This window comes from Andrena cerasifolii, chromosome 2 (genome assembly GCF_050908995.1).
Source record: "Andrena cerasifolii isolate SP2316 chromosome 2, iyAndCera1_principal, whole genome shotgun sequence".
Lineage (NCBI taxonomy): Eukaryota > Metazoa > Arthropoda > Insecta > Hymenoptera > Andrenidae > Andrena > Andrena cerasifolii.
In genome coordinates this window covers 1,293,377-1,303,645 of record NC_135119.1, presented here as the reverse complement: position 1 = coordinate 1,303,645, position 10,269 = coordinate 1,293,377, and the positions used below count along the sequence as shown (strand labels likewise).

The 10,269-nt window shown below is 37.0% G+C and overlaps 2 long non-coding RNA genes across 3 annotated transcripts in view; both read left to right on the top strand.

Moving 5' to 3' along the window:
- Window positions 1-3,332: 3,332 nt before the first annotated feature.
- LOC143378542 (uncharacterized) lies at window positions 3,333-8,351 on the top strand. Of its 2 annotated transcripts, XR_013088277.1 has the most exons (6): window positions 3,336-3,636; window positions 3,833-3,914; window positions 4,000-4,101; window positions 6,135-6,322; window positions 7,738-8,009; window positions 8,214-8,351. It is a non-coding gene; the product is annotated as an uncharacterized LOC143378542 (long non-coding RNA). The 2 variants fall into 2 exon arrangements; XR_013088278.1 differs by lacking the exons at window positions 7,738-8,009; window positions 8,214-8,351 and having other exon boundaries at window positions 3,333-3,636.
- Window positions 3,437-10,269, top strand: part of LOC143378556 (uncharacterized) — a 29,638-nt gene continuing 22,805 nt past the window's right edge. The window contains exon 1 of the long non-coding RNA XR_013088282.1: window positions 3,437-3,451. This is a non-coding gene — a long non-coding RNA (uncharacterized LOC143378556). The remainder of the gene's footprint in view (window positions 3,452-10,269) is intronic.

Below are 10,269 nucleotides of genomic sequence, written 5' to 3'. Positions count from 1 at the left end.
CAAATTTCTAATGTAATAAACTTCATCCTTAACTCTTTAAAGTTCGAACTTCGCGCTTTAAGAGATTGCGCTAAACGCCGCTAGGGTGACGATCGCAACTCGCAACAATGGAAAACAAAGATGTAAGATAGCAATACATCGATGATATCAGTACGCGTTCATCAAGAACACCGTTGTAAACGGTGTTCAGCACTTTTGGTGCTGAACAGCGCCGCGAATGGGCCCAGCACCGGTTTTTACGGTGCTGGCATCGTCGCCGACGGTGCTCACTTTTCGAGCACCGTTCCCAACGGTGCAGACATATTTCCGTGTATACTATGGATTGGAGATCCTTGAAGCGATGTGAAGGTGGCTTTGGCATCATGCGCCACCATCGTTTGACCGATGTACTTTACTTCCCTTCGTCCCGCTGACCGCATTGTTCCACACTTTGCATGACTTTGCCAACCCCAGTGATGCCAGAATCGTGGGGCGTGGGCACTGATATATATACTATGGATACGAGATTCCCATAAGCCGGCCGTATAGCGGTTGAAGCGAATTGAAGGTGATTTTAGATGCTAGCACCTCCACCGTTCAACCGATGCATTAAAGGAAATAGCGCGAAGTTTGAAAAATGTGGCTTATAACAGACTAAAAGAATAGTGTAATATAATGTAGGTATTATTATATTATGTACATAATGTAGTATAATCATATAATACGAATTGCTTGTATAGTGGTTGAAATTCAAAAAAGTTAATCAAAGCAAATGAAATTCATGAAAATATTGAAATAAATATATAAATGTAATATAAAACCAACTGAAGTAATAATTAATGAAATTCGCAAAACGTGAATTTAAAATATTTGTAAACAGTTTTGTCGTTTGCTTTATTGTTATGAATAAAGGAGATGTAGGTATGCATTTCTCATTAAATGAAATTGAATTCATAATAATACTAAAATAAATTTATTAATCTTACAATACATATAAATATATCTCACTCTTAGAGACGTTACCTTGGGAATCCACCTAAGTCCAAGTCAGTTGTATTTACCCAAAATTCATGAATATTAAGTCACACTCGCATCATCATTGGTAAGAGATTGTAGGAAAGAAATGTATGAAATAAGAAATCTTAATTTTTGTTAAATCTTTAATAATTCTATATAAATTCATTGCATTTGCCCATTTTGAAAATTTACTTGCATAACCACTATGCACTGCACAATTTAGCTACTTTTGCCAATAAACACTTTTTACCATCGTCCCCCACTTTCTTCCCATCGCACTGCACACAAGCATATTCCTACTTCTGTCCGTGTGCTCGGCAGCCCAACAGCAGCTCACATGGAGAGGAGTAGGGATGGGAATAAAGTGGGGAACGACGGTAGGTCATAGTGGGGGTAAGCATTTGTCCCACGTCCCACGATTCTGGCATCACTGGCCAAACCGGAGGGACCAAGCCGTTTGTGATTGGCCGAAGTTCCCGTTTAGTTAGCAACTAGTAGGTAGGAGGCGCTGGGTACATCACACACACATACCTAGGTGTATCAGTGAGCACGCATACAACCTTTCGACGTTGGTGAAATGTTACCATTGGTTACCATGCAACCGTCGTCATTTTTAAATGTTTGGCCCAAACACGAGGAAGTATAAAAGCACGTGGATCAGTCATGACATAAGTAATTGTTGTAATATAGCGTCTTTGAGATACTGTAAGTTTTTTTATTAATTGCATCAATTTGAGTTTTAGATTATGTCCGGGCCTAAGAAATGCGAAGTTAAAGGTTGCGAATCGGGAAATAAACTACTGAGGGCATTTCCCGATATCGTTAAAGGCCGAGAGAGGTGCTTAAAATGGATTGCTGCTTGCGGCAAATGAAAAAACTTAATCCAAAGTATGCGATTTATCAAACGCAAAGCGGGAGATAAAGAGTATCCTGCGGCGTTGCAGAATTGGATACATACCCTGAAAGGGTTCAAAATTCTCAGGTCTTATTTGCTGGAACTTGGGTTTGCAGGATTCAGAACCAGAGATTTTAACCAAGATCCTTTGGAAAATTTTTCTCGCTGGTAAGACAATATGGTGGAAGAAATACAAATCCGACTTGTTCAGTATTTACCGGATACTACAAGTCATTGCTCATAAATTCATTGTTTTCCAACTCAGGAAGACAAAACTGTGAGGCAGATTGTAGTGAAATTTTGTTAAATGTTAAAGAAATTTTCGAATTTTCCTCTCGTAATCAAAATTCTCAATTTTCTAATAATGCAGTACCAGTAGTAGCTGTAGAATCAATAAAGTCAATTTTGAAAAATTATGATGCTACTACTGTCAATTTAGATTACTTAGAACCGTTTATTCAAGCTTGTGCTACGTGCTGCCAAGCTTTTTTAACACAAAAAAAAATAATATTACAATTTATGCGAGAGGTTTATGTTTTAACTAAATACTGTTTCGATAACTTCGCGGAACAATATAATTTAAAAATTTTAATTCAAACTTGTCTAAGCCTTTCAGTTGATGTCAACCTGAGCGATTGCCCTTTAGGGCATCTCAAAGTGTATTTGACCGTCAACTATGTCGATCATGTATTAAAGAAATGTATTTCTTCCACCAATAGGCTACGAAATTGTTCCCAAGAACCTATGCTTCCAATGTCTGGTTTGTCATTATGTGCTTTGACGTATGGCAGATCACATTCAAAGCAAAGGTTCTAATTGTGTCCTTGTATATCCGAATCTACTTTTAAGTCTTTTTGCATGTATGCGATTGCAGTATGAGTGTGTAATGCGTTTTTTATTATGTATATATGTTTGGCTGTCGAACTGTTGCATGTGTGTTTAATTTGTTATATTGCATGTGCGTTTAATTTTTTTAATTACACGAGTGTTTGACTTCTTATATTGCATGTAGGAGTGGAAAAAATTAAATTTTGGAATGATCAGAAATCCTTCAAATGGCGTCCTCACTTTCCCTGGTTTACCTTTTCTAAAGCCGTCTGACCATGGATCGTCGCGTCAGTGACGCGTATGCAGCACATAGAAGGATATACAAAGAAATTGGACATATTTTCTTTTCCTATGAAAAGAAGAAATATTCAATTTCAATGTTTATCCTTCTATCTGCTGCATGCGTGTCGCTGGCGCGACGATCCGTGGACAGTTTTTAAAGTAAGCGGTGCATTACACATATACACATACACATACGTCCCGATTCACACATTCACAGTTTAGTACGCACCTAGTAGGCAGGAGGCGCTATAAACTCTGCTTCAACTTTCGTAAGAGGGAAGTTTGGCCCCAACTGGACAAACCTTCACACTGTGAAGTTCACAGATTTTGCCACTTCTATGGCCACGCCAGTGCAAGTATAGAAAAAGTACTTATTGGCGAAAGAACTTAAATTGTGTATTATTGTAGAGCTTATGCAAGTGCCGGTTTTGTTATAAATTTCCAAAATGGGTAAATGTGTATTTTGTGGGAATTTCAGTAATAAAAGAAATGCGACATTACACAATAACATTACCTCTTATCAACTTTTAACAGTACCCATATATTTGTGTTCTAATTTCCGAACAATTATGCGTACATTTCCACGAGATGAAGAATTACGTAAAGAGTGGGTGAAACTAATAGGTTTGGAAGGAGTAAGTACTGAAAGTAATACCTTATTATTTTCGGATCACTTTACAGTGATCGGACGTCGGGCGGCGTACATACTTTACATATTAAAAACAAGTATCCATTATAAAAGTATACGTAGTATTTTTTTTTACAAGTTTTTCTTTCTGCTTTACATGTAAATACTCTCATTGATACATCCACAGGTTACATCTTTTTCAGATAAAGCTCAAGATTTGCCTATGATTTCTGAAAAAGAAATCTGAATCATGGAGGAATGTTATGATGGAAATTAATTGTACAGGTAAGACAGTGTGTGTACTTTGATATAAGGTAAATGTGAAAGTTTCTTTACACCTCTACGTTAGCTTATGTAATGAATATTTCAGGTGATGAAGATGTTGGGCTATCTTCTTTAGTAATTGAACAAGTCCCCAATGCAAGTATAATAATAGAATGCAGTGACTCTCCTACAACAAGCAAAGAGATACGTAAGTTGAAATAAATTTCAAATACGCTATATAAGTTAATTACATATATTATTAAAAGAGAATTTAAAGATTTATTATGGATATATTGAAAGTGACATAAAATGTTAATGGGCTGTTTTGTTCAAAAGCCCATAAAAATAGGTGATCTTTTGGAATTAATTAAAGGAAAACTACTACATATAATTTTGAGTTAACAGTCCCAAAAACACTTACACATATAACATATGTAACTCCATTTTCAGACTGAAAGGCAAAAAATAAACCTATTTGCTACTACTATATATAATTTAATGGGACTTTTTGCATTGAATTAAGAATGTCTTAAACTATAGAAATAAATTTTTGTTTTATAATTAATTATTGCTACAGACGGCACTAGGGAGTCGTTAAAGTCGCGGCGTCAAAAAATTCATCCAAATAGGTGGAACCTGTAGCACCTAAACCATTGGTCTGAAGCAAAAAACAATGCCAGATTATTAAAGGGCATGAAACTCGTTCCTGGACTGACCAGAAAAAAAATGACATTTTTGAGAAAATAACTACACGTAGTTTGAAACAGAGGTTGAAACGGTTCCGAAAACAACTGTTTTAAACTGTTATATACGGATCTGACTGAAACAGTTATGAAGAACCGATATTCTGAATAACTGTTATAAGGAACCAAAATTTCTGACTACATCGATTTCGGTTACGGTTCTACAGAACCGATATTACATCGGTTCCATAACGGTTATATATCGGTTTTATACGAGTATTGTATGTATCGGGTATATGCATCGCACGTTTCAAAATATTTACGAACAATATCACACTTTGCGAATGGAAATTCTATTTGCTTATAAGTCTATTTATCGCTGAGCCTCTCTATCCGGTGTCTCTCTTTTCAAAACTCCATCAATGCAGGAAAAGCCGAAATGAAAGACAGCATCTGTAAATTACGTATTTAAAAGAGAGATTCTAGATAAAGAGGCTCAGCGATGAAGGATCTTATAAACAAACGCGAAGATCGATTCTTTGGGTCGGGGGGTTTAAGACCACTGAGCCAGAGTCAGTTGTATTCCTGAGCCAGTGGCGAGCATTTCGAATTTAATACAAAAAGAATTATATTTCACAATAATTGACGTTTTCGTCCACGAGCCATTGTGTTCGGTTAAAAAAAATAAATAGTTAATAATCTTCATAATTAATATTAAATTAGTCGTAAGCTTGTACATATTAGGAAAGTTATGCTGTTAGTGTTAGCAATACTTTAAATTAAGTGTTAAATTAATATTAGTCGTAGTGCCCCAGCCCATAGTGAGAGTTTACTGTATAACCGAAATATAACCGTTATGGAACCGATATAATAGAACCGAAACCGATATAGGCCAGAACCTTCTTCACTCATAACTGTTTCAAGATTATTTCGGATCTTATAACTGTTTTGAGAACCGAAACTGATATCATAACTGTTTTCAACCCCTGGTTTGAAATCACTTTTTCCCTATATTTTTCGGCCTTTCAACGCCTTTAAAAATTACAATTTTTTTTTTAATTTTACTGGTCCACGAATCAGAAGTATATTCCTCATAATATAAAAAGTTTCAGTCGAATCGGATAATAACTTTTGGAGATTCAGGTTCCACCAATTTTGAGAACACTGTTTCGAGACAAACGCGTTTAAAGTTTTACGTGAGTTTTACGCCGAGTAGCCGTGTGTTACCCGTGCCACTACCCAAATGCCTATAACTTTGGGAATTTTACGATGTTAAAAAAATCTTTTGAAACACTCATCCCCAAAAGGTTGAACATTCGAAAAATGAAATAAAAAAAATCGATTTTTAGACCGGAACCTATCCTTAAACTTTAGAGGGCCGGGCTATAGTGGCCACCTAAGAATTTGGATACTTTGCCGGCGATTTTGGTGGTATATATGCATAAATTTTGAGTAAATTAAATTTACAATTTCAATGAAAAAATCCCGGCCCTCTAAAGGTTAATGTTCGTTGATTAAAGTTTCTATGTACAGTTCTGAGCATTATTTCTCATTGCAGTTAGTCAAGAGAAGTGCTTCTCACTTCCAAGTATGCCAATCAACCCAAATCCAATGAAGGAGTACCAGCAACCCTTAACAGCACATGCAAAAGTTTTTCATAACAACCATTACGAGGACACCGTCGCTTCCCGCCGTCCTCCATGCTGAGGTCAAGGGAGAAGAGAAATCAGTGGGTCCGCTTTGAAGGTGTGTTATACTCGGTATTCCATGACTCCTTCTCCTAGACAGCAACCTTCGTAAAATTTAATGTTTGGCCCCTCGGCGCGGCGGATCATTTAGGGTCCTGCGGAACCGAGGCGGCGACTTCCCGTCTACATGAGACTCATTCCCTCTCAGACTCCGTATCTCCCTCTCCATGACAGTTCCTTCGCGAAATTGACTCCGTATCTCCCTCTGCGTGGCAGTAACCTACGCGAAATTCAGTGTTTCATAGTAGAAGTGATATCAACAGTAATCATAATAGCTACAGTAATATCAGTGATAATAACTAAAGTAATAATAGTAATGACGCCCATATCCCCGAAATCCTTTGATAATGGTAATAACAGTAAGAAAGGTAGTCCTGAAATTAATATTAAAAGTCATAGCCATGTCATCTACAGCAGAATAGCAATACCAGTAGTAACAGTCTCATTAGTAGTAATAATGATACAGCAGGGATACCGATACCTTTCATGCTAATAACTATGATATCGATAATGATCGATATTATCGTTGATAATGGTGATAATAACACCCATTATAATAGTAATAGTATTAGTGATAACAAGCTTTATTCCAACTTATTATTTTTATTTTATTTATTTCATATTTCTGAAAATTCATATTGTAAAATAAATATTTTACTCTATTTTAATCTATTTTATCTAATCTTCTTCTATTTCATTAATTATTCTGTCGTATATTATTTATTTTATCTTGTCTTGTCCCATCCTATTTCATTCTCTTTGGTTTTACTTTATATTTATTTTATTTTGTTGCATCAAACTTTATTCTATCTGAATTTTATTCTATTCTGTTTTATTCTGTTTGTATCTCATCTTAATTCGTTTTGTTATAATTTGTTCTTTCTATTTTATTCATTTACTTTATTTTATTTTGTCTTATTCTATTTTATTTTGTTTGATTTTAATTTAATTTATTTTATTTAATCTTGTTTTATTCTATTTTGTTTGATTCTATGTTATTTTGTTTTATTAATATTATTATAATTTTTGTATTTTATTTAATTTTATTCTGTCCTATATGGATTTGTCTTATTCTATTTTATTTTGTTTGATTTTAATTTAATTTATTTTATTTAATCTTGTTTTATTCTATTTTGTTTGATTCTATGTTATTTTGTTTTATTAATATTATTATAATCTTTGTATTTTATTTAATTTTATTCTGTCCTATATGGATTTGTTTTATTCTATTTTATTCGTTTGTTTTTATCTCATTTCTTTTGTTTTGTTTCATTTTATTTTATCCTATTTTAGCCTATTTTATCCTATTTTATCCTATTTTATCTTATTGTGTCTTATTTATCTTATTTTGTCTTATTTTATCTTATTTTATCTTATTTTATCTTATCTTATTTTATTGTTATTTGGGGATAGACAGGGCCGGGGAAACCCCCCAGAACGCCACAAGTCATAGCGTGTACCTCGAACATCCCGCACGCCAGCCAGGATCTCATATCTAGCTGTGAGAACCCCTGCGCTCCACCAGGTAAAATCTGCGGCCCCTGAAATCTTCCCGAGAAACCGGGTTCGTCAGATCTTGCAGACACTGCGTCACATATACTTCGCGGTGCGCTTCTCCCCGCGTTCGCCTCATTCTTCCTCCGTCCATCTCCGCCACCACACGCACTTGGAAGTCTCGAACTTAGGTAGGTTTTTAGAATTACTTTATTCATGGTAATTTATTTATATTCAAATTACAATTGTATAGGTACGCTTAATTAACATTCTTTCTTACTACTAAACATACAATTAAATACTCTCAGTCCTATATTGCTGACATCAATTTTTCCTTTCTTTCTTTATTTCATAGTTATACCCTGTTATAATGTACAATCTATTTGTCTATGCAGAGATATTCAACATTCATTCACCGAGGTTATTTTCGAGGTTTCCGGTGCCCCTATAACACCAGCTCTCGGGAGAGCCATTACCGGATGGCTCTTTCGATATATCGCAGAGCATGACCCCACCAAGAAAATCAAAGGCCGGTGAGTAATTGCCGATCAGCTGCTTCTGAGAGTCATCGATCCAGCTACTCGCGCCTGATTTAGGAACCGCGACGGCATGGTCGACATACTTCGATTCTTCAACTAACCCTACTTTCCCCTGGAATTTCCAGCTCCTCGACACTATCTAGGGTCGCTTTACGTATAGGTAACCAGGACTAGCACTCGCCTGTATCCTCTTACCATTCTGTTGACGATTTTACGGGAGCCATCACACATGCGAACCTATAAATGCGAGCACATACGCAACCACATACCCGCGCGGCTCCCGATCCTTTTCCGCATAAACAAAGCAACATTATCTCGTCCATATTGCGTTGAAGCGTCACCATTGTGCTTTATGTATGCATTGTTGTCGAACTGCTCCCTGACGAGTTCCACTTCTCCCTTTTGCGTATGGAATACCACCAACAATCATGCATTCGCTCCACCTGCACCTGAGTGCCACGCGAGCCCCCCATATACCACATTACATATATTCGCTCGTTTTTAGTTATGAAATGTTACATGTAATTATGCGTCCGTTCCATTTGTACCCTGAGGTAACACTTATGTTACGTGAATTTTATGTTCTACAGTTTATATTTTTGCTCAATCTGTATTAAGCCATTATGATATGTTTTAAGATTGTACAAGATAGAAAGAGTCTATGTCCAGGCAAATTCGCCTCTCCATGTACCAAATATCACGATCGTCTATTTGTTCAGACAGTACTACCTATTATGAATAAAATAACATTTTACTTTGTATCTCTGTTCATTATTTATTTTCTTTTTGTTCCTTTATATTTCGTTTTCTATTCTCAGTCCCGTGTCCACGGTCCACTATCATGGTAACCTTCATCGTTGTTACCTCGCTTGGCTGCAATCTGCCCCTTCCAAAGTGTTGCATACGAATGGCCGTTAGTCCTTCGCATTCGCACAAGATATGTCGTGCCGTCTCCTCTTCCGTGTCACAGACTTTACACCTGTCCCCCCTTACTGCATCCACTATGTATAGATAGGCGTTTAATGGAGCATGTCCACACAGGATGCCTGCAACATTGTGAGCGTTCGTTCTATCACAGCCCAATAGCAGTTTCGCTCGCTTTTCCTGAGGTGCCGTCCCTATCATTTCTTTAGCCTGTCTACATCCCTCCACCTCTGCCCACCTACGTTTCCTATGATCGTTCCTCCAGTCTTTGAGAAGCCCTTTATAGACCACCATCGAGATCGGTGGGATCTCTACTTCTGCCGTCGGTGGTAATTTTGTACCGACTTTAGCCAATCTATCTGCCCTCTCATTTCATTCAGCTGTCTTTCGAGCATATCTTCCTCGTCCATACCTTCCACCCAATACACCACATCGTCCGCATATGCCAATACTTTTATGCCGCACGCTTCCATTGCATACAATAGTTCATCTACAGCTAGACTCCATAGGAGGGGGGGATAAAAGTCCCTCCTGTGGACATACCATGCCTACTTTTCCATTCAGCGTGATAGCTCCCCTTGTTACCTGAATCCTACGCGACCCCAACATACCCGTAATCCATCTAATTATCAGGTCACTTACTCCATGCTCCGTTAGAGTATTTACTATAACCCTTGTGGTTCTGTTAAATACTCCTTCAATGTCCACAAAGCATGCAAGAACGATCTCCTTCCTGCTTAGGGCATATGCGATCTCGATTACAAAATGATGAACAGCCGTGTTCACCAATCGTCATATTCAAAACGCGTGTTGACCATCATATAGATTTTAGCACTCCAGGTACACATCTTTTATGTATCTATCTACCACCCTTTCCAACGTCTTAAGCATGTGCGACGTTAAGCTAATTGGCTTAAAGGCCTTAGGAGTCGTGTATATGTCCTTTCCTGGTTTAGGTAGGAAAACTACTCGCGTCTTACTCCATTCT